This window comes from Pinus tabuliformis, chromosome 7 (genome assembly GCF_031772625.1).
Source record: "Pinus tabuliformis cultivar Carrire ecotype Pingquan chromosome 7, CPIR1, whole genome shotgun sequence".
Lineage (NCBI taxonomy): Eukaryota > Viridiplantae > Streptophyta > Pinopsida > Pinales > Pinaceae > Pinus > Pinus tabuliformis.
In genome coordinates this window covers 558,967,714-558,994,961 of record NC_142293.1, presented here as the reverse complement: position 1 = coordinate 558,994,961, position 27,248 = coordinate 558,967,714, and the positions used below count along the sequence as shown (strand labels likewise).

General features: G+C 33.7%; 1 pseudogene; it reads right to left on the bottom strand.

The window, feature by feature from the left end:
- Window positions 1–19,009: 19,009 nt before the first annotated feature.
- Window positions 19,010–20,824, bottom strand: LOC149248610 (phospholipase A1-Igamma1, chloroplastic pseudogene; annotated as a pseudogene).
- Between the last annotated feature and the right edge of the window lie 6,424 nt (window positions 20,825–27,248).

Here is a 27,248-nt window from a genome sequence, read left to right as displayed (position 1 = left end):
TGTCTTCCTCTTCTTCATGTGTCATAGAATAGATTTGTGGTTGCTTACTATGTGTGTCCATTTTTTTGTTTCATGGAATCAAACAATGATATCTATGTTTCACTATTCCCTTTGAATCACTTCAAACTGATTTTTCAAACAAAAGTTATGCAAAATTTTAAAAATACACACGTTTTTCTTGCTTTTAAGGATCTCCTTATTGAAACTATTGTATATATGCAATTTCATATCTCCAAGGTCTAAAATTTCATCTTATGGTAGCCCTCTGAGTTTTCTTTCCAACCCCACAAGTTATACCAAGATTAAATTCTTTAATAAATAGTTATGCCCAATATACCACGATGACCTGTTTATAGACTGGTTGAGTAGAGTGAACTTGTATTGAATCCCACGTGTCACTGTTTTGACGTTTGGCCCTAAAAATGATTCAAAGAAAAACATAGTTCATGCAATTTTAGGAAATTTTTATGAAATTTAAATTTGATTTTCAGAGAAGAAGTTATTTCAATTTTCCCTAGGTCACCTGATTGAGATTGAATTTTGGATCCTGTGGAAACCCTAACTAAAATATAGTGAACCAAGATTTGAAATTTTCACATAAAGTTCACTGAGATTTATACTCTATGTGGTTGAAATTTTATCTTCTCAAGTCGCATCAAAAAAGGTTATAGCGAAAATTCCAAGATGACTTGTTTGAAGTAGTGAAACCCTAGAATCTGAAGCTCTAAAACAAAATGTTATGCAACCAACTCACAAAACTGAAGAAAAGATAGATCAATGACTTAAAAATTATCCTCTCTGAGGGGGAAACCTCCTTTATATTACATAAATTAACAATTCTTGGATGATACAAATGATACGACCTCCTTGGTATATATAGGAGTCTAAGAGGTCGCAATATAATCAGAGCCTAAGGGAACAACAATAACAATATGGAGGATACATGGGCACAACAATAACAATAGGGGGCTACACTAACAATAACAATAAGGGGTAGACTCTAGTATTATAGGGACCTAACAATTCATTTGCACTTTCTCTCCTTTACATTCATCATAAATTGAAGCGATTACACTCCACTTCATCTATCGTAGTTTTCTATTCATTTTAGCAGTACAATGCATGTGGATCCTCTAGGTTCCACATGAATTTTTATTTCCAAGTTGTGCGAAGGTTATTTTCTTCAATTCCTTCAAAAGCCAAAGAAAAGTTTTCCTACCAAAAAGTGGACCCCTTTCCTCCTCCAAATCTTTTTCTTTAGTCATTCCAGTTCCACATATGTTAAAATTAGTTTCACAATGAATTCTTGATGGAAAAATGAAATAAATTATTAATATTTTACCATATGTAAATACATGAGATTTATGGGTTGGTATATTACATACTTTTCACCCTTAAAGATAACATCGTCCTTGATGTTCATTATTAACTTTTACTCATGTCATAACAATCAAAACAACCAAAAGGGAATCCGTCCCCTTCAAAATGAATGGTTTAATTTCTAGGAAAGACCAATAAGAAAAAACAATAATGTTTTATCAATAACCATAAGCACTTACATCTACAAAAATATTCAATTTTTACTTACAATCACTTAGCCATCATTTAGTTTCATAGAAACAAAAAATTTCTCTATACCTAATTGCTGTTACATGCACATTATTTTTGGAAATCATGGTCACTTTATGCAATTTTTTTAGCTATAGGCGGTTTCTTAGCTTTGGCAAGCACTCTAAGGCTTGACAGCCCAATAGCAAGCACCATGTAATGTATGATCAACAAATTCAATATAACCATAATAATGACAACATTTTCAATCATTCATTATTTATGCAATGTCAGGTGATATTTTAATCATAGTACTTCTACACTTAGAAATCACATAGCTCTCTAATCATCAAATGATCAATAACTGCACCAAATGCATAATGTTTTCACCCCTACTAAAGACATTTACAAGATTGGCAATACAATAGAGGAACTACACTTCCCGTAATTCATTTCCAAGCACTAGGCTCCTTTAATGTCAATATGTACATAAAATTCTTACACAATCATATAGAAAAGTAATTTTTAACACATCACTTATATGATTAATTAACTTGTTCAACTATGATAACCATAGTGGGCAAAAGACTGCTCCTCCCAACCAATGGGAAATAGTTTCCATGGCTAGGTTGAGCCCATTTCACATCTAGAACAGTTCTTTGACACAAACCATACTAGGTCGACCTAGGGCTCTCCGACCACACCAAGTCTATCCTAGGATTTCATTGACCACATAGGGTTCAGTCTGGAATTCCATTGACCATAATAGGTTTAGCTTGGAAATTCCACATACCACACAGGGTCTAATACAGGTTCCTCTTGGCAGTGTCCTACCTATTCCTCCAACAATGTCATGTCTATGAGGAATTTAAAGCTCAAGAACTCACTCTTTGGGCCTCCTTCAACAGGCTGCAAAACTAATAGATTTTCCTCAAGATTTCTTACCTCTCACCATCTTGGCCAACTCTTTTCCCATACTGATATCATCTATCTAGAGAGGAAATTTTGACAAGACACTTCCATCAACCCATAGCCTCCTTGGGGCTTTCACAACCATCCCATCACTTTCTAGCATGTGAAATTCTCTTTTAGCACCTTTTCCCATTGTAATTTACATAACTGGCCATATGCACATTAACGTTAAAACATAGGAACATTTATGTGCATCATGCATTCATAGTTGACCCTCATCATGGGTCCCATAATCTGTAAAAGTAAATTTGACAGGAATTCATAACTAACATATCATATAATACAGGTGATATTCTTTCCAAACTTTCCACATAATAACCATCATGCAATTTAGAAAAGCATTACCATATCTTGCATATCATAACATTATACCTTCTCATTTACAGTTGTAAATCACATTGCAATTTTTTACCTTTCACTATTTCTTATGTTCCATGTTATTGAAACATCGATATGCTACCATTAAGTTACCCCTGCTTAATCACACTAGCAACATTAGTCATTACTGCTTTTGATAAAAGCATACCTTCTACAAAATACTATTATTTACAAAATATATTGTGAATTCAATATTTCAACAATGTAAAAAGGTATTGTCCTATCCACATTTCATAAACTAGTTTTATGCATTAAAAATAAGCATAACAATCAGGATACATCTTCTAGATGCTACATCCAAGGAACTTTAAGACAAAGTTTTCATGAAGTTGTTTTTCCAACAACAATTAATAGTCACTAAAATGACACTTCATTTACGCATATGTATCTAATCAATAGTCATTATGCAACATTACCACATTCAAGTCAATCACACAAACCTTTCTTGGTTAAACAAATCAATAATGTTGATAGGTTCAAAATGCCATCCCTATTTTTGTTTAGTGATTAAAACGAAGACACCACATGTCCACAACACACTAGACTTAATTGATTAGATTTAATGTAATGTCACCGCAGTATTCACACACATTTGATGAGTTTCTAAAGGATGAAATTAACATATTTGTTAGATGTAGAATGCATACCAACTAACATCATCACTGAATCATCAATTTGTAAAGTTTTGAAGTTTGAACAAGAAATGTAATCATCGAAATCATATTACTACTAGTTCTATCATTAAGTTGGTAGAACATAAATAATCTATTTCATCTCATGCATTTCAGTTCATTATAATACTATCAAATAATCTTAGCTGCTCTCATCCTACCAATTATTATTTATGTATGTTCATTTGAAAAGACACGCCCCTTTTTCGTTTCCATGTTATTAATGGCATAAAAATACATTAAATAAATCACTTTAACGACACTATTGTATCATGATCTAAGTTCTTTGTATCATACAAGAAATTACAATCATGTGTATGCATTGTTAAACAAGTATCAATTTTCGCAATAATTGCAGTTTATTGCATATGATACTATTATGTGTAAAAGCTTCTACAAAGCTTTGATCATACAAAAACATTGATTGATCATTAGTAAGTAATTTTCAATAACAATTATGGTAACAATTCAATCAAACTCAAATCCAACAATGTAGTGTCACCAATAGACCAATAACAAGAAGTGAAATACCATAATCACCTTGTTTACAATTTGTAATAATATTCAATCAAAATGGATTCATGCATATACTTTTAATAATTATTCGAACCAACAATCTTAATTCAATCCAAATCCATGGCAAGACTCAATCGTCAATTAGTCATTAATGTCAAGTCCTACCACTTGACTCGTTGTTTATTTTAAACATCCAAAGGGGTTCTTTCAATATCTTTTAAAACATTTGATTGTCCTCTTCAAGAACAACTCCCCACCTTTTCATTCTTTCATTATCACACTTAATGATACATGGCATTCATTCTTTATAAGCAGTGCATTGTAACTTTAGTAACTTTTATCTAAATGCACCATTAAACATTATTATAGGAGTATGCATGCAAAGGTTGGTAGTTAATCTACACAATCACTAGTGAGTGCTCAGGATTTTCCATAAATGAAACATAATTTTTATTATCTTTTATTCACATAAAGATTCGAATGCCATGAGCACAATTTTAAAGCAGACACTATCACTTACTATTCTTCAATGCGGTTATTAAAATGCATCATGAATTTAATGTCAAATGTAGTCTACTGCATATATCATTATGTAATTTCTTAGAATCATACTTGATTCGATGCTCATCAGCATCATACATCTACTTCTTTTTCCCTTACGGATTTCCAAAAGGCACATTGTTGCAATCTTTTGCTCTAATACCACTTGTAACATCCCTCAGTAAACCTCGTGTAAAAACACATAGGATTAGAAAAATTTCACATAATTTACTAGAATGTAACGCTATGAATTACTTAATCCATACTCCTTCACTGACCATTAGATAAAATTATTGTCATTACATAAATTAACTCTATAAATGGAATAGAAAGTTACATAACAAACAACCATTGTAGCAACATATTAACATAAAGCTCTCTGTTGTAATCTTATATCATTTTCATAATTCATTTACATAGGCTAGTTATTCACATATTTGATGATGTAAATGTTAATTTTCATGCAAGGAAGCAACATCATTAGAATGACACAAAAGGAAAACACATCATTAAACTCCGATATACCCTGGAAACCTTGTAGGGAAAACCAAAAAACGTTTAATTTTATTAAACATCTCATGAGGGTGTTCACCCCTCACTCAATGGATGTAAGGGAGTATATCCCTTGACCATTATCAAAAAATATTACAAATAAATATCATCTTAAATACAACATAAGTAGCTAGAAGTTATTATATTAACCATGATATCATTTACCCACAAATCCTTGAACATTATGTCTTTGTGGTCTGGTTATTTCCATCAGTGGATTATCATGCAGTTGGCATTCCTTTAATCTGCATGGACCACTAGTTTTTTGTTTGACATAATGTTAAATATAATCCGTCCTTCGCAAGAGATAATCTTTTTGTGCAATTACTAGTGTTAGAAAACTATGACATCCAACTAATAAATCTTTTACTAGTTATGCTCCAAGTATCTTTTCATGTGCATAATTAAAACAAATACAAAGTATTGATACATGTCTCTTTATTAACATTGCACATGCATTAATTAAAAGTAGATAACTACCAAAACATGTTTGTTTATCTTTACACATGCATGATTATGACATAGGTTGGTCCATTCATATCTTACGTGCATAAGGTAAAATACATGAATATTACCAAAGCATGCTCACTTGTCCCTAATTCACATGTATCTTGAGAAAGGGAAACAATTACACTTTGCTTTTATATCCATGAATACGGTAATATTTAAAAGAACCTCCATGGTTATCCCCATCTCTTCGGACAGTATGAGGGAAGTATTTTCAAAGTTAAACACCACACTAACTACTATTTCTTGCACAAGGCATATTATTTTCAAAAGAAAAACTATTGCAACTCTCACATTTTAAAAGAAACAAGCACATTAACTATGATCTTTGTGCATGTAAATTCATATTCTTTTCAAAATATGTTAGCCTCACAACCATTATCCTTGTGCATATAAATAATTATTTCTCAATAGTGATTCTCTTTTGCATGTTATACACATGTTATTTTCCAAGAACACTAACACATTAGCTAACCTTTTTATGTACATAAATACATATTCTCTCCAAGAAAAACTAACATGACGACTGTTGTTTTTGTGCACGTAAACACATATTTTTTCCAAGAAAATTAGAAAAATAACTATTATCTATATGCGTATAAGTACATGGTAATTTTCAAAAATCTATAAAAATAATCACATATTCTTTTCAAGTAATCTAACTCAAGAGTTATTATTTCACATGCAAAAACATGTTCTTGTTCTTAAAAGGAAAGATCATCCAATACCTATTTGTTCCTCAAAGCGTCTATAAAAAATAAATACATATTCCTCTTTGAGGAGTTTAAAACCATAGAGACAATTATTTTGCATATGAACACATAATCTTTTCCAAAGGAAACTAACATAATTGTTATTTTTGCATGCAACTACATATTAGCTATTATTTTTGTTTATAAAAACACATTTTTTTTCTAAGATATGACATGTATTTCTATATTTTATGTGAATAGTTTACACGATTTTTTTCCAAGAGAATATGATAGCTTCTTTATCTCTTACGTGCAAGGTTCTCATGCATTCCTTTTTCAAGAAAATATCATAGTTAATCCATCTTGTTATGCATAAGAAAAAGAAAAACTTTTTTTAAAACAATAATAAGGTTAACTTAACTTTTATACACAAAACCATGGAATTAACACCATTAATCTAGCCATGTAATATTTCAAGAATTCAACACACATATCACTTATCTTTTCCTTGAAGAATCTACCCTTTGTTCCCTTAGCTTCTGCGTCCATATTCAGTTCTATGTCATTGGTGTCTTTTCAAATTCATTTGCACCTTTTCTCCTTTACATTCATATTTAATTAAGGCCATCACACTCCACAGTTTTGTTTTGTCGATCGCAGTTTTTTATTTGTTTTAGTAGTACAATGCTTGTGGATCCTCTAGGTACCGCAGGAATTTTTCTGGCCAAGTTGTGTGAAGGGTATTTTGTTCATTTCCTTCAAAAGCTGAAAAAAAGTTCACCTACCAAAAAATGGACCCCTTACATCCTCTAAATCTTATTCTTTAGTCATTTCAGTTCATAGATGTTAAAATTAGTTTTGCAATGAATTCTTGATGGAACGGTTAAATAAATTAATAATATTTTACCATATGTAAATACATGAGGTTTAAAGGTTGCGATATTACACATAAATAAAATATTTCAATGTCAACTGTGTATATATATATATATATATATATATATATATATATATATATATATATATATATATATATATATATATATATATATATATATATATATATATATATATATATTCTTATTCCATAAATAGGTTCCATTTGTAATTCATTTATTTTTTTATTATGGAGTTGGCATGCAATATTTTGAATATTAATAACAAAACTTATATACAGATAGACAAATAAGTGAACATATAACATTTTAAAACATATTTATAACAAAAATATTTACTTATATAGAGAAAGTCCTATGGATATATGTTTTCTACTTCCATTGAGACATGTATTAATATTTTAATGTGTAAAATGTGAATTTATATATATAACATTTTATTAGTTAAAAAAGTTTAATATGGATTTAGTTTTTTTTTTGCGGGGGGGGGGGGGGGGGAGGATTTCTAATTAATTCATTTTTTAATATGCAATTGAGTTGTAAGATTTTAAATATTAATAACAAAAAATATAGAGAGAGACACATAAATAAATGTGTAACATTTTAAAAAATATTGATAACAAAAATGATTATATATAAAGAGAGAGTGTCATATAGATGTATGTATTCTAATTCCAAATATGATTGAGGCAGTATTAACAATTTTAATGTGTAGAATGTGAATCATAAATAAAATATTTCAATGTCATATATATATATATATATATATATATATATATATATATATATATATATAGATATATATATATATATATATGTGTGTGTGTGTGTGTGTGTGTGTGTTGTTCAAAGTCAACATAGATCCATCTTAGCTTCAAATCTACCAATAACTAAGAGGAAACAAATATTTCAACATGCAAAACATTCCTTAAGTTTTGCATTCAAAAAAAACTTTGCATCTTGAGAGATTTGATCCCTTGGTGATTGGTAAATCTAGAATTAAGATTGATCTATGCTAATTTAAAAAAAAAATCATTTCCTGAAGAGGTGCTCTCCAACCAGTATGATAGAGATGTTATAATTTAGTGTAATGTAATGTAAACATTTTCACTTGATAAAAAAAATAACCCTATTAAAATCAAATAAAAATAAAAATTACCCATAGTATTCATGTAGAATATAGCATGTTTAAAGGTGGAAATTAAACAAGCCTAGATCCATGTTAACTCTAGATATACCAAGCACTCAGAGGGATCAAATTCCTTGACATGCAAACCTCTTTTACAGTCAAAATACATTTGATCTCTCTTAGCACTCGGTAGATTCTTAGTGTTATAGATGATTTTGTCATGTCCAATCAAATGGCCTAGGAACTAGATTAATCATCATCCTTAAACACTTTTCATTCATCCCTTGCAAAGCCTAAAGCATCCTCTCTCCAAAAGTTCCAAGAATTCTAGGTTAAATAGCTCAAAATCCTAAGTTTTAGCCCCGTCGCACTTTCTCTTCATGCAACCTACACTATTGCAAGTTGTACACAAAGAAACTACACTGACCAACACATGTTGCCTTTGCTGTAGGTGCTATGGCATCTAGAATTCGGTAAAAATTAAAAATAATTATGAATCTTCTCTTTCCAGAATATTCTCAAGTGGTTTTAACTATTTACTGTTAAATCAAGATCTCAAAATCCTATACTTGAGGTCTTATCTCTTATCCTTAGAGCTTATCCTCCCTTATATGTGGATCTTAGAATTAGATTGGTAATTCCTAAATCACCTCATTTACCCTATAATTTCTTTGCCTTCCATGGAGTTTAGGTTGCCTTTTGGAGACTCTCAGTTATGCCCTCATGTTGTTTCTTTGTGCGTAGGGACCCATTATCCATCCATGCACTTGAGTTGTGAATGAAGGCTTGCTTTGTGGCAAAGAAAATACGAGATAGTTGGGAGACATCTACAAGGTCAATATATGTCAAGGGTTGCAATTTTTCCTACATTCATTAATACAAAAAGTGCTTTGTTTCCTATACATATGTGTCATTAATGCATATTTATTACGATGCCCTCTTGACTTATTCTTTAGAGATGTTGGTACATGATATTTGTATGTTGTAGTGTTCTTCCTTATTTTTGTTTTGCAAGTTTCATTTATAGCATTTGTATTTGGAGCTAATGCTTACAAGCAAGGAGAAGAGGATAAATTGCGTTGGATTCCAAGTAAGTCTTTCCTCCATGTTCTAATTTCTCTAAGGAAAGCATAAGAATTTTTGTCTCTATTGTTTCTAGATCCATCCACTAAATCTAGGGAGTTTTCCTTTGTCCACAAAAAGGGAATTATCCGTTAAACAACTTGGCGACCATATTGGGGAACGAGAGGTTCCTTTAGTGGTTTCATTTTTCTAATCATTTTAGACCTTTGAAAGCAACTCAATTCTACTTTTTTCAGATAGTAATCAGTCTTAGGAAAGTACAATTCTAAGCTTGGTAGGGTTTTTGTTTTGTCTTTTGAACAAAATCAACTCTAGTGCACTTTCTAGTTTGAGATAGAGTGACCCCGCGCACTTGTCTCTCTTTGTGGGTGTGATGACTCACACTGGTTATCATATGTATTCTGCAATAGTCCCCGTAGGATGCAAAATTTTCATTTTTATTCCTTTATCTGAGATTTGTTATGATCCATTGTATTTTCCCAAGTCTTTGAACTGGTCTATGACTCTGTAAAGCCATTAGTGTGTTTAAATTTAAGTGTGTTTTCCTTTTGATGAGATTTTGTTTGTTTTTGTTTCTCCTTTTAAATTAGGGTTTTTAATCACTTGTCTTCATTGCTGATTTGATAAAAGACTTTCATTTTTATTTCTAGTCTATATGAATTCTTTTGATTCAATAATCCAGCGATATTTCATTTTCATTACATTTGAAAATTGAAAAGGAAAATAAAAGAAAAAATTTCATTTTCTTCATGCATTAGGCTTTGAATTGAATTGGAATAGTAAATTTGGAGATATTAGGTTAGGAATTTTTGGTTTGTTGCATCATTATTTTTTCATTATTGTTTGAAGCATCTTCCTTCCCGTAGATAGAGCTTCATTGAACAATTTTTTTTTTAATCATGCTAGTTGCATTATAGGAAGTTTAGGTGAATTTGTTTCACGGGCCTTGAAACTGAAACTTAAATCAAGATCATCTTAAAATTTATTCAATTAACCTAAGGATCATTTGGAAAATTAATGACACACATAGTGGTCTATGCTAGAAGACATTTTCTTGTGTCATTAAATGTAGGAGTTTCGTTACTTCTCAATGTTACATCACGGGGACGGTTGGTTTTTCATGCACATCGAAGTATATCAAAATGTTCTTCCACGTACCTTTGGGTATATAGGACGATGCTCCACATACATATGAGTATATAGGAACGCTTCCATCAAACGATTACACATTAGACATCACTACTACAGAGTGCACTTACACGTACCTCTGGGTATATTTTGGAAGTCCCCACCAGGTTGCAATCCTGCCATAGGTAATCAAGTCAAACACCTTGTTAACGATGATACGCCAAACATAACATTCGGGGAGATTACCTACATGTACTAGCAAAGATATATTTTAGTTCATGGTGACTTGGTAAACCCTTTTTCCTAGCTACCCCCATTTTATTTGTATTTGTGCCTTTAATTTCTAAAATCAATTAATTACCCGTGGAACAACATCCTCATAATGGAACAATTCCTTTGTGGAACTTAGGTTAAACCTGATGGCAACAATTACTGAGTCTACTAGTCAAGGAAACCCCTTTGACAGGAATCCTGGTCCTTTTCCTTCTTTTGGAAATATCGGTGCTCCTTATATGGCTACGTTGTCTCTTCCCAAATTCACCATAGGTTTTGTTGTTTAGTTGTTTTCAACTTCTTTAGTTATGAATGTCCAAACTACTTCACAATCGAGTCCACCTAAAAAACATCAACCTCAAGTTGACCCTTTGCCATAGAAACCTCTCCAAGTAATGATGTCATTTCCTTGGATTGGAATCAATTGAAAAACCATCATATCCCTTCTTACATGCCTTTTCAGATCATGGTGAAGGCTTGTGATAAAAATATTTGTCACACTGTTATAGATGAGGGAGCTTTCTTTAGCATTATATCCTCGACTACTTAGCAATATTTGGGTTCCCCTCAGCTTGTGTCCGCTGCTCTAAATCTATTGGCTTTTAATAAGAGAACCAGTCAACTGTTAGGGATCCTTCCTCAACTACCTGTTAACTTGGAAGGAAAAACTATATATGCTGATGTTATGGTAGTCATGGGCCCCATGGATTTCAATTTAATCCTTGGGTGCGATTGCATTTATGATATGAACGTTGTCGTGTCCACACTCTTTTGAGTGATGTTTTCCCGCATAATGGAAAAATTGTGATTATCAACCAGCTTTCAATTGTTGGACCTAATTTGACTTTCATTCATTCGACTTCCCTAAATGTTCCAAATATGGAAATGATATCTCCCCCATCATAGGTTAATTATGTGGCAACATGTCCCATGCCTGCACCTTCAGATGAAGAAGAGCCTTTCATTTTTTGCTCGATTTCTTTTGACCTGGATCCAATAAGTGATATGGTGAATCATTTATTGGAGGCATTGGAGCCTAATCTTTCCATTGGATACCTTGATATGTATCCCTTCTAGAGCGTTATTCTCTCATCTGATGAAAACCTCTTGGAGACCATAGCCTCTTGGGGGCCATGATCAAGATAAATAGTTATGAGAAAATTTCCTTTTCTTGTGTCAAGCTTGTTAAAAATGAAACAAGGTGCCCAGAGCATAGTTCTTTTACTGTGTCAAGCTCATTAAAAAAATGAAATAGGTCACCATGAGTGTATTTTCTTCTATGTTTCAATCTCACATAAAAATGAAACAAACTTTTTAGCATAGTTATTTTTCTATGTCAAGCTCATTAAAAAATCAAATAGATCCCCCTCCAACTCGAGCCTTTAATTAGATCTCGTAAATGTTAAGTCGAGTCTTTCACTTGATCTCGTAAATGAACCTTCATTCCATCCACCTATTAGTGATCGATAGTCTAATTAGGTGAATGAAATGAAGCTTGGGGGGCATGTGCCTAATATTGAGTCATTATGTTGGGGACATGCAACTTATCTCAAGCATATTTTTCCTTTTGTTTCAAGCTTGTGTAAAAATGAAAATACTCTCAAGTATAGTTTTCTTTTGTTTCAAGTTTGTGTAAAGTGAAACCTATTTCGAGTCCATTTCAATTATTATTTTAAAGACTCTTTAAACTCATGAAAATACCAATATTATTTTGTTATCTTTTCATGCTCATAAAACACACATGAAAATGTCGAGTTATTTCTATCTTTTTCTCCTCATTTATTAAATTGAAAGTCGGCAATATGAGTACTATCACTTTTTCAAGCTCGTTAAACTGTTACGAAAAGGATTCCACACTTTATCTCCCATGATTTCCATTTTTTATCATCCTATTTCTGCAAGATGAGCCTTAGTTTTCTCATTCCATCGTCACTTTCTACTTTGCCAATCATTCACTTTCACTTGGTTTTTTACCCTTTCCTGAGGAACCACTGCGATGAGTTGTCCTATAAGCCTGCCTCTTGACCTCTACATGTTTTCAGCAGTTCCATCATGAATGGAACTAGTTCCTACCCTTTATACCACTCATTCCTTTAGGAAGAGTCCTCTTTAAGCTCTTTTCAGACTCCCAGAACATGAAAATATTACCGAGCACTTGTCTTTTCGAACTTGTTAAAGTAAAGGAAAATATGTCTACCCAGTATAAGTTTAACCCTTTTCTTGACTTGATAGACTATTTATGGAAAATGAATAATTTAGTTGAGCATGAATAAAAGGTTCTCCTGGGTATTTTTTTATGCCTTCTCGAGCCCAAGGGAAAAAATTATGAAAATGACATCTTGGAGTTTTATTTTTCGCCTCTTTTTCAAACTCTCTAAACATGAAAAAGAAGTCAAGTTATGCCTTTGCTGGAATGGTAAAATTATTGAACAACATTGGACTCATAAAATATGATGAGACCAAACCACTTCGTCTAAAGGTTCGTTAAAATTACTCAGAAGGATTCATTCGAAGAATGAACTTATAGATCAAGCATATTTTATCCTCCTCAAGCTTGTCAAAAATAAAGAGGTATTGGCCAGGAATGGTTGAGAAATTGAGAAAATAGGGTGCCAAACCTATTAATGGAAGTGAGTCACTCTTGAACATGAAACTCTTTCACTTCATCTCCATGAATTCTTTGGGTTGGAGAATCTTCTTTCCTCTCCGTTAATCACACCTTAATGAAAGCCTTGATGAAGGGTCTTTGAGTTCATGTTTCCAACTCCAAGAGAAAGTCCACCCTCAATTGAAATCTACTATGATAATTTTAAGCCTTACTTCATGTATTCCGCTCCTGAACTAAATTTGTATCATCATTAGCATTCTGTCTCAAATGTTGATACCTGTTTCGTGTCATTAATGGGGGATACATCAAGGCCCTCCTACGATGGGTTGCTTCCTGTCGACATCAACAAATTATCCAAAAAGTTGACTTAGAAACTCCCTTTAGTGCCTTGGAACATACATACCTCAATGGCAAGCTTCCTCGCTTTCGGCGACATGTTCTCATCATTGGCCTTTGACTGAAAGATTCTATGTGGTTTTCAACTTCAGCTCATTTATTCGCACTGCATAGATTGTATTATAGTACCTTGAGATCCATTATCATTATGAGTGGTTCCTGTCACATTTGTTAACAACTTACATCATTGGCCGGTAATAAGATGGTGTCTACCATATTCGACCCCAACAGATTTATTCACATGGTTAGACTCGTACTATCGAGTGACAAGGTAGAAGACCTCATATCTAGTTTCATCCATTCGAGCTACGATTTCAGGATTCATACAAGATCACAAAGTATGATGGCTATGATCATTCAAAAAGTCATCCAAGCACGGGTCCACCATCTATCATCAGTGAACATGACTTTGATTATTGTACATGTAATTTGGCTTATATGATGAGTATGGGTATTCCTACCTCAAGAATGATATCATGATGATTAAGTATTGTAATAGATAATCGATGATCTCAACCAATCTATTCTTGATATGAACTTGTCAATGGTAAAGCACTTCAGTCCTCAGCCATTGCTTCTAACTTTGTACTTTAGGGGGGAATTTGTTACAAGTCATTTTGTCACATCCAATCAAATGGATTGCAAACTAGATCAATCATCATCCTTTAAGAATTTGCATTCATCCCTTGCAAATCCTAGAGAATCCTCTCTCTAAATGTTCCAATAATTCTGGGTTGAATGGCTAAAACTCGTAATTTTTAGCCCCATCACACTTTCCCTTCATACAACCTGCATGTTGCAAGTTTTACACAGAGAAACTGCACTCACCAATGCATGTTTCCTTTGCTGTAGGTGTGATGGCTTCTAGAATTATGTAAAAATTAAAAATAGTTTCAAATATTCTCTTTCCAGAAGCTTCCAAAGTGGTTTTAACTATTTATTGTTAGATCAAGATCTCGAACTTCCATACTTGAGGTATTATTTGTTGTCCCTAGAGCTTATCCTCCCTCATATGTGGATCTAAGTCCTATATTGGTAAATCCCAAACCACCCTATTTACCCTATAAATTTACAGCGTCGCATGGCATCTTGGTTGGATTTTGGAGACTCTTAGTTATGCCCTCATGTTGCTGCTTTGTGCTTAGGGATCCATTATCCATCCATGCCCTTGAGTTGTGATTGAAGGCTTGCTTTGTGACAAAGGAAGGACAATGTAGTTGGGAGACATCTACAAGGTCATGATTTGTAATTTCTCCTACATTCATTAATACAAAAAGTGATTTATTTTACTATACTTATGTCTCATTAATGCATATGTATTACAATGCCTTCTTGACTCATTGTTTAGAGGTGTTACTACATGCCATTTGTATGTTGTAGTGTTCTTGCTTGTTTTAGTTGTTTTGCAGGTTCCATTTATAGCATTTGGATTTGGAGCCAAAGCTTACAAGTAAGGAGATTAGGAGAACTTGTGTTGGATTCCAGGTAGGTATTTCCTCCATGTTCTAATTTCTCTAAGGAAAGAATAAGTGTTTTTGTCTCTGTTGTTTATAGATCCAACCACTAGATCTAGGGAGTTCACTTTTGTCCATAAAAGAGAATTCTCCGTCAAACACTGAGTTAGGATGAATTTATGTTGGTTATAATATCTATTATTTATTATAATGATTTCAATTAAGTAAAGTTCTTGAATATTGATAAAGTTTTTGTGTGGAGTGAAATTAAATTTATTATTAAGTAATATATAATTAATTTTAAGAAAATATGTGACATTAAACTCATTGAAATTATTTTGTTTAAAAGGAAATATAAAATATTAATTAATATAAAAGGTGTTTTCTTCTTTCAAAATTTTATAAATTTAAATTGTTTCATCAAACCATTTAAAATCATTATTTAATTATATCATGCAATTAAAAAACAAAAACTCAAAAGTAATATTTTTTTTTTCCCCTTCCCCCCCCCCCCCCCCTTTTTTTCTATTGAGGTAAGATATATATGTGTGTGTGTGTGACTACTTTTTCTTTATTATCAGTTAGGAAACTAAATTAATAGTAAAAATTTAAAATTTCTACAAAAATTCACCGTACTTATAGATAAGGCAATTTGTCACTTAAACTGAAAAGATAACTAATCAAAATACAGTATCAATACTGAGATTATAAATTAAAATATAAACTAGTAAGTTGGTTTTCTTGATTATTACATGTTGTAGAAGAGCCCACTTGGATTGGTGGAGGTGATTCAAGGAGAGGGTGAAGGTGATGTTTGTTTGCTTTAGCTAAGTCAAAGACATTCATGACTAGCCTTTCAATTTTCTCCATCACTTTTTCTATGCCGACCAAGATATCATGTTCTATGTCAAATTGCTCAATGAAAATTCTTCTTGTAAGCATTTTAATGTGCCAATATAAATTGACCAATTGTATGTAGGAGGTTTCTTGAGAACTAGCAGAGGTGCCTATTTAGAGAATTCTTCCTTCACACACACATCATTTATTTTTAATCTTCATCACTATTTACTTTTATTAGTTTATGTTTTTTTATTATTATTTTTTTAAACTTTAAATATATTGTAATTATAAACTCCATAAATATATAATATAATAATAAAGGTAACAAAAGTTTTAAATAAGAGTTTCTTCTTATTTTAAAGTCAAAGGTTTGTCCATTTTAAAAACATTTCAAGTCCTTTCCACCTTTTCCTTATCATTTTTTCAATGCTATAGTTTCACTTAAGTTTTTAATAAAAAATGGTATTTAGATATTTGCATAAAGTTATTTCCTCCACGCTACTATTTTTATACATGAAATTAATATAAGTGATCATTTTGTAATTATTTCCATAACCTTTGTTTTAACACTGTTAAATACTCGTACCCATATTAGAGAAAAAATAATTGAAACATTTTAGTTTCTTATTGAGATCATAGGAGCTTCTCATTGTAAGATAAAAAATGTCACTATATAAAAGAAAAATGATGAATATTTCAATTGAAGATGTGAGGCACATCCTTCTCCTCTCCTTATCCTTTTTTCAATGTTATAATTTCACTTAAGTTTTTGATATAAATTGGTTCTAAAATATTGGCATAGAGTCATTTCCTCCAAGTTATTATTGTTATACATGAAATTAGTATAAGTGATTATTTTGTAATTATTTCCATAACCTTTGTTTTAACAATGTTAAATAATCATATCCATACTAGAGAAAAAATAATTGAAACTTTTTAGTTGCTTATTGAGATTATAGGAGCTCGTCACTCTAAGAACAAAATTGTCATTATAAAAAAGAAAAATTACAAATATTTCAACTAAATATGTTAGACACATCCTAATTCTTTTAAACAACCCTTTAACTTATTCATATATATGTGAAACATGGTGGGTATAGGGGGAACCTTGCTTAACTCATGCATTATAGTTAACTTCTTTCAACCACCGCTCAATTTATTAATTTTTAGGAATGAGTAGGTATTTATATATTAACAAAATTTAGGGTATGGGACACAACCCTTACACAGAGATTCATATCCAAAATTGGAGATATCATCTATCTATTCAAAATGGCTGACAACTCTAGAGCTACATATCCTTCTTGTGCCAACAACATGGAAACTATAAACTCCACATTAGGACCCTAGAATGAAGCATCATTTACATAATATCATAGATAACCAATGTTATGAGGAAACAATAGATGTTAATCTGAAAACATTATTCAACAAGTACTGAGACCAATAGTGTCACCCCCCCTCGAATGATGAGATCTCTTATTTTCCACAAATTTCAAAGCCTACTCTAACCACGTTCTGAAGCATGTCACCGCCCTTGGTGGAATCCAACATTGTAACTTGAGCGCTTAATGAGTGGACCTCCTCACACAAAACTTCAATCAATTCCTCCATATCAGATTGATGTCTAATCAACTTTGCTTCCATGAATAATTGAAAGGAACAACTTTGCCTTTCGACCATGTCCTCCAATTTTTTAATAAAGGCCAAGAGCGCTTAAGATGCTTGCAACACCCTATCTAAAAAATGTTGGTGGTGATATTCTCTTGAGATGCAAAAGGATTAACCATCTAGAAATAGAGACACAACATCCAACAAACAATATTTCTATTAAAATTTCTCCACACTCTAATGATCACATGAGAAAATGACACATAATTGATCTAAGGGGTTGAATAAATTTATAAATAGGCAAAATTAGAGCCATGGCACAAGCCACACTGCAAGAATATTTCAGGAGGCATCACAAAATTCTCAACTGGTTAGAGAAATGATGGCAAATAATTACCAAAAAACATCTATATTAATTCCTTCCCACTACTCAAAAAACTGAAATTTGTGGCCGACGAAAACCACATCAGCTCCCACAAGGGGAAAATTAAATAGACAAGGCACTCAAGACTAGGGATTAATGAAGAATGCCACTTGTATAAATTGATACAAAACTGGTACCAAGTCGAAGGAATCTGTGGCTAAAAAAGGAGTACCCATCAGACCCTGAGATCCATGCCTATCTGAAAACAAGCCATCTGACATAAATAAAGGACAGGAGATGACCACAAAACAAAATGAAGGATTGTCCCACTAATGAAAAATTAATAAAAGAATTATTTATAAAAATATTAAACACATTAAAACAATTTCAAATATTATATGTAAAAGATATTAAACATATTATGAGTTTCCAAATTATATAAAAAATATTAAACAAATTATGCGTGTCCAATTTAAAAAATTAGATATCACTCTCATTTAAATTTTAATATTAATAACCTATTCCCAAAACACTTGGGTGATGAGATTAGTTAATAAAATAAGAAATTTATTTAGATAATTAACTAATTTTAATGTAATTGTTTCCATTTGTTTATTAAAATTATAATAAACCAATTATATTATAATATTAAAATGGGTATAATTATATAATAAAATAAATAATTGAAAAGTTGGAATGGACCAATGAATATGAGGACCAGACTAACCCCGTAAAATTATATAACAAAATAAATTTTAAAAATAAATAATTGAAAAGTAGGAATGGACCAAATTGGAACCAAAATAATGTTTTTATATGTTCAGCAAAACTGACAGATTATATATCTCCCCTACACACAACTATGTAAGGAATCCTTGCAGGACCCTTCATACAACATTATTATTTTGACTTTTCTCAGCTGGTACTAGTACGTGGTTAGGAGATGGGATATCCTCGGGATCTCGTTCAGGCTGCACCCATCTTCCATACGAGTTGCGGACGAGGCCCTTGTTCTCCAATTGGTACCAGTTTCCCGGCACCATAAGCTCCGGCCTCACCATGTCGGAGGCCTTGTTCACCAACGCCACGTCTCGTTTGGCACCCCCTCGGAATGGGGCGCACGAACTCTCGAAGCCATCCAACAAATGAAGATATCCCTCCAAGTTGTGATACTCTGCAGGGTCGAGATTTTGTTTCAGAGAAGGTGAACGTCCATGATCCAACTTGACTTCCACTCCAACGTGGGCGTATGTCCACGGGAAATTGTCAAGCAACGGCTTCATCAGTCGCTCGAATTTTTCCATCCCTTCGTTCAAGACGATCCCGGGCATCTTGGGCACCATGTCCTGTTTGCTCACCACGCGCAGAACCTTCACCCCCATCGCCTCCAATCTGTCTTTGAAAGCCCAGTTGCCCACTCTCGGAGCTCCGAAAGAGAACACAGTCACAGGGACGGTCCTGTCGGGATCGGCTTTGTGCGAATTGAGGCCCTTCGCTGCGATCTCGTAGGCGCTGAGCAGAGCGAGGGCACCACCGAGACTGTGGCCGGTCATGGTGATACTCACGTCTTCTCCTTTCTGCGTGTACACGTCCACCAGGCGACTGAGTTCCTTCATTGCCTGCTCGGAAGCGCTGAGCTTGTTGTACCTGGCGTTGTGATCCTTTGAGGTATATATGCTCAGAAACCCTCGCTCCACCTTCACTGATGAATTCTCGTGCAGGCTGCCCACCCCTCCCAAGGGATGGAGAATATCCTGAAAATCCTCCATCCACTCGAGCTGCGTCACAGTCCCCCTCCACGCCACCACGATGTCTCGCCTCCCCAGGCGCCTCACCTCCTCGTCTGTGCTCAGCGCAACGTATCCAATCCAGTTGGAGTCCTTGCTCCATGTATCGTCGTCCATGGAAGATGGGCGGCCGAACCATTTAGGGAGGTGAATGTCCGACATGGCGTACAGATACTTGGTGATGTTGTACCCCGTGTTGTCCAGCCCGACCTTGTGGAACATCTTCTGTCGCCCGTATCGGCAGCTTCCGCAGTATTTAGAATGGGGCTCAAAGTCGAATGCGTCGTAGGTGGCCTGCGCAAACTCGCCGTATCTCACGATTTCTCGTCTCAGATTCGGATGCAATCGATCGCCCACAAGCCCTGCCCAGTTTTCTGATCCCTGATACTGTCGCCAGTTCTCCTGGCTGAGGGATTCTTTGGGCGAGAGCGGGAGAATTTCCTGCACGGGATCTAATTGGGTCCCAAATTTTTCGTGCTCACCGGGGAATATCGGCCGGGCAATCGGCCTGTCGACGACCTTGATGTCGAGAGACAAATCAGGTGGCTGGGCGGTCTTACGAACACCAGAGTTGCGCACGTTCTGTTGGGGTTTCTCCACCGCCCGTACGAGAACAGGCGACCACCGCTTCTGTTTTGCGGACGGACGTTTGTTGGAAGGATTCCATAGATTTAGAGATGACTGACAGACGAGAGTCTTGGGCACTATCGATTTCACAGGGAAAAGAATGCAGTCACCAGAAGCAGCAGCCGGAATATGGCTGGGATTTGTTGCACGAAACGCCCGAGCGTGAGATAAAGAGATGTGGGCCGATTGAATCATGGCGAGAGCGTATGGAGAGAGGGGTTTCGATTGTGTGGAGTTGAAGAGAGATTGCAATGTGAGAGAACGAGCACGGCCTCCAATTGAAGGCGGAAGCAGCCGTTTTAAAGGAAAAATGAAATTAGTGTGAACGCGTTATGCCGCGTAATCTTCAGGTTTCCAGGTATCTCACTACTATGTATGACTAGGTTTCCAGGTTGACTACACTGTAGGGCTATTTTGATTTTAAATTATAAAAATATTTTGGAATTTAATAAATAAAAGATGAAATTAAACTCAGCTACCATATAATAATCTGAGTTAATAAATTCTTAAAATCTTTCATGCAATCTTATTAAAATCGGCAACACCTAACCAACTATCTATACAGTATTTAATGCGGGGGATATATACGCAACTTAGCCCGGGAAGGCCCATAAAATCAGCTACCCCATATTAACATGAATTACCATTCAAATTCTGCATTCCAATAAAAACATGAGTTACTTATAGATATTTAGTGATGGGTTTCCATGTGACACGAATTCGTTCCGTGACCATTTTGAAATTGTGACCATTTTGAAATTGAAATCGTCAGTTATCGGTCGAATCTTGTTTCAAAGAAAAAGACATTTCGACGACTCTTCCCACCATTCTAATAAAACCGAGAATGAAAGAGCATGCTCCAGATTTTCTATGTGCATGGAAATTGCAGAAGAAAGCCACACGAAGATTCTCTGGTCCAAATTTTTAACACCTAGCGTTAAAACTTCCACCCAACCAATGACCATAATCACAATTCCATGGAAATTGCACTACATAGCCGCACAAAGATTCTCTCCTATTTTTCCACACACTGCGTTATCATTACGTTTATAGCGCTTTTTGTGGTCTTCGCATCTTTTCTCTTTAAAAATGTTATTTTCATATTAATTTTCATTATAATAAGTGATTATAATAAGTGATTAGTACAATCACATATTAATTTTTATTATAATAAGTGACTAGCACAATCACATTAATAAATGTGGTTGATATATTAAGAAAATTTGTATCAATCAACCATATTAATAAATATGATTGATATATGTGAATAGTATTTATTTAATATTAAATAATACTAGTAATTGCTTTTAAAAATGTAAAAGTACACCTAAGAAAAAGAAAATTGGGAAAGATCATCCAAAAAAAATAAATCACTAAATATAAAAACTCATATTTTTAATAGAATAAATATTAATCTATGTCAAGGTCCTAGCGACTCATTTCCCAAGCCACAAAATGGTTCCTAGTGCGAGATTCCATAATCTAGTCCACACTACTTCAGGAATGAGGCTAATGTTCTTGCTACAAAAAAGCACAAAATATGTTGGATTACGAAGAGCAACCTTCTACTTCATTGGTTGCTTACTTGTTGAAGGGAATTTTCCATTACGACATTTGGTTATCCCAGAGTAAGATGCTTGATGGAAAAACACGTAGGTGGATAGCTAAATGACTACAAAATTTATACAGTTCCTTATTTAATTCTTTGAGTGTTGAGGAAACTGTTGTTTTTTATGTTGCCATGCAGAGCAGGGGAAATTATGAAGACAAAATGGATGAGTTTTGGGAGACCACAAAGATGTGTCATTATATTGACAATTATTAAAAATTTAGTGACATTAATGTTGTTGACAATGCTTCAACATCCATTAGTTCGCCACAATCATTAATGTTGGAATTTTAAGCTTGGACCGAACACAATTAGGAAAGGATATTTTATTTATTTGTGTCCTCTTCAACTCAAGTTTTTGAGTCCAAGCATGGAAGATAACTTCAATATGTGCACCTTTCAAATATGCTAATGCCTAGTTACTTCCTTCAATCTTGTCCACACTGGCAAATGACACTTCATCTAGCAAACAATATCAATTTAAGATTGTTTGAGTTAGTGACAACAACTAGCATATACTCTATTCATGTATAATGCATTATCAATGTTGTCCATTATTTTGATTGTCCAACAAAATAAAGTAAACATTTCAAATTGAAGCAGTAGGAGTGTAAATTCCTTTAGGCTAGTTAGGTCACTAAGAAAAAATAGGGCAGCATTTCCAACAAATTCAGGAATGTTGGCAACTTTCTCAAAGTCAAGGACTCGGAGAAGTTAATATGTTGCTGTTTTGTTATGCTTCCAAACAAACCTGACAATGATATCATGTTGTTTGAAGTCTAAAGGTTCTCAAAGAGCAAAGATGAAAGATTTCTTTTGATAATATTAAGATTTAAGCCTACTATGTCAAATGAAAAGCCAATCAAGTCCCTCAATAGTAAAGATGTCTATAATTTAATATTAAATACTAAATATTACTTATGGATATTTACAAATTCCTAATTTTGAAAAATTCCTACAATATATTCTAAATGTTCAATATTATATATCACTATTTAAAAATTCTTACCTTTGAGTTTGAAAACATTTTACTGCTGAATATAAATTATTTCAAAATGACATTTGATAAAGAAATTAGACGAACTTGTCACTTACCAAAACGATGGAGATCTAATTGGCCGATGATCTCCCCAAGGAAGTCATGAAACCTATAGCTAAGGGTGCCAACATCATAAAGAACTTCGAACATGAATCACAATAGCTGTAGGATGCTAGAAAACAATTGGCCCTATCCCATCCATGTGAGAGTAGGAACAGGTTTATGACTAGAGCCATGGATCCACGGATCTGCTTGCTGCGATCAGATAATTTGGCTTCCAAAAATAGGACCTTTCCAGCAAGAGAGACGACAAATTCTGCCAGCAAGACCTACATTTAGACCGTAGCCTGAATAGCCATGGAAGCAGACAAGGAAGAACAGGGTCAGGAGAAAGCCGTTGGCGTCGAACCTAAGGTGACTCGGGAGTATTAGCGGGTCTGAGAAATTTCCACCTTTTATTCATGCTCATGAGGATTGACTAGTGTCGGATGGCTATATGGTGCCAAACGTTTTGGGTTTGATTCTTATATGCTCTAAACATTACTAGTGTCGCAGGTTGGGTTTCTAGATTGTACCAAAAGTTGTGGATTTGATTCTTGTATTCTCTTAACACTACTCGAAAACTAATTTGAGTCTTCCGCTGAAAGAAAGAAGAGGAAAGCAGTGGCTACACCATCTCGATATTCAAGATAATTATCACTTGTGGCATAAAACGCATAAAACGTAAATTTAAAAAAATAAACAGCGATACCTCCTTCTGGCAATGCGTGGGTTGGGGAAACCATGGTGTGGGTGCACCTTTCAATTTCACAAATCTTCTTTTTCCATTAGGGTTTCTGCAAAACCCTCAAATTAGGAGCAAGAAGGCTCAATTTAAAGCTTGAAAAATGGCACATCCAAATATGCCATCCTCTTCGCCTCTACTATCACTCCAAGCGACAACCTCACACCTCATATCTCCTTAGATCTGAATATCTGAGAGGATAGATAGATCTGATTGCTTAATCGCTCATTGATTCAATTTCCTGGGCAGTGTGAAACCCCAACATCAATCCCTATGGCATGCGTCCTCAATGACTTCATGAGCAACACAAAGATGCTACCAATGTGTTGAATTGTATGGAAAGTGCAACATGGTGTTTCAGACACCAAGCAACCTCAAAAACCAGAAGCACATTTAGTGTCTTCGGTGCAAACAATTATTGTTCAATTTCAGGTCACTATCAACGATGGGATGGAATGACACTGGCACAAATGTATGAATGGTTGATCTGCACAGACTCTAAAGGCATAAAATTCTTGTTTTTTTCTTTGCAAGTCCAGGAATAATATTATACCCTAGGAATATGAACCCTTAGATTAATTAAACAAAGAGATTGATGTTATAAACCCGAGGGACTAATAAACCCTAGTGATTAATACTAAAAACCCAAGAGATCATAAACCCAAGGCAATAATATTAAACCCAAGGGATTAATATTATAAATCCAAGCTATATAAAGCCTAAGATAATTATTATAAACCCTAAAATAAACATGCTTAAGCATGGTTGAAAATAGTTGATTTTCAAATTGACACATTCTTTGTCATAATGCGATGTTCAACCATGGTTGAAAATGGTTGATTATCAAATTGAGACAATCTTTGTCACATGTGACGTTGGACCATGGTTGATTTTCATATTGAGACAATCTTTGTCACAATGCGACATTGGACCATGGTTGACCATTGTTGACCATGAATGGCTATGCTTGTCACAATGTGGCGTTGGACCAAGAGACAATTTTTGTTACAATGTGACCATGATTATTGACCATGGTTGAATTTCATATTGAGACAATCTTTTTCATAATGCAATATTGGCCCATGGTTGATGATGGTTATTAACCATAGTTGATTTTCATATTGTGACAATATTTATCACTCGGTTAACCATGGTTGATTTTTATATTGTGACAATATTTGTCACAAAGTGACATTGGACCATTGTTGACCATAGTTAAACATGATTGACCATAATTTACCATGGTCGACATGTTGATGTTAACCATGGTTAAACATGATTGACCATAATTTACCATGGTCGACCATGTTGACCAATGTTGACCATGATTGATTTTCATATTGAGAAAATCCTACGATAAACCCTATGGTAAATATTATAAACGGTAAAATAAACATGGTTGACCATGGTTGATTTTCATATTGAGACAATCTCCATCACAATGCCACGTTGGACCATGATTAATTTTCATATTGACACAATCTTTGTCACAATGCGACATTGGACCATCGTTGACCATATTTGACCAAGGTTAACCATGGTTGATTTCATATTAAGACAATATTTGTCGCAAAGTGACATTGGACCCTTGTTGACTATGGTTAACCATGATTGACCATAATTTACAATGGTGAGCAATGTTGACCATGGTTGACCATGATTGATTTTCATATTGAGAAAATCTTATGATAAACCCTATGATACATATTATAAACATAAAATAAACATGGTTGATTTTCATATTGAGACAATCTTTATCACAATGCAACATTGGACCATGGTTGATCATGCTTGCCCATGGTTGGGTTTCATATTGAGACAATCTTTGTCACAATGTGACATTGGACCATGGTTGACCATGGTTGACCATGATTATAAACCCAATAGATTTATATTAAATCCTAGGATTAATATTATAAACCATATGAATAATACTATAACTTAGGAATTTGAACCCTTAGATTAATAAACCCAATGGATTGATAATATATATCCAAGAGATTAATACTAAAACTCTAGGGGAATAATATTAAACCCAAGGGAATAATATTAAACCTAAGGAATTAGTATTATAAACGCACGATATATAAACTCTAAAATAAATATTATAAACCCTAAAATAAATATGGTTGACTATGGTTGATTTTCTTATTGAGACAATCATTGTCATAATGTGACATTGGACCATTGGACCATGGTGCATTTTTCATATTGAGACAATATTTGTCATAATGTGACGTTGCACCATGGTTGACCATAATTCACCACGGTTGAGCGTGGTTAATGTTGGTTGACGATGACTCACCATGGTTGACCATGGTTAATGTTGGTTGACCATGATTGATTTTCATATTGAGACAGTCTTTGTCAAAATGTGATGTTGGACCATGGTTAACCATGATTAACTTTCATATTGAGACAATCTTTTTCACAATTTGACATTGGATCATGGCTAACCATGCTTTTACTATGGTGGCCATGGTTGACCCTAGTTTTACTATGGTTGACTATGATTGTCTATGGTTAAACATGGTTTGCATATGACTCACCATCATTTGACCAAGGTTTGACTATTGTCAACCATAGTTAAACATGATTGACTATAACTGACTATGGTTTGACTATGATTGACCATATTTCGATCATGTTGTCTCTACAATTGACCATGATTTCATTATGGTTACCATTGAAATGGTGGTTGTTGATGCTCGACCATGGTTTGGCTATGGCTAACCGTAGCCATCCACTATAGGCGTCCATGGTCAACAATGGCCATCCACCATAGTTCAATATAGTTCACTATGGTTGACAATGGATCACCTACTGACAGGCCATGGTGTCCGTGGTAACTATAATTCACCATGGTAGTCATGTTGACTATTATTGAGTATGATGCCCCATATTGACTATAAGTGACCATATCACCAATAGTCAACCACAACCATGTTGACTATAGTTAACCATGTCAACAATAATCAACCATAATTAACATGTTTTAATATATAGATTAATTTATAAGTGAGACATTATAAATATGTGAAATAATATATTATTAATGTACCATTAATATTATATTGAACTTTTATTAAAATTATTTATATGTTTTAATAATATTTTTACATTTTTTAATAGTATATTAATGTCATAATTAAATATTAATAATATATTAAAAACTAGATATTTATATACTAAATGTGTAGATATATCAATAAACTAACTTAATGATTAAATTGATATATTAATG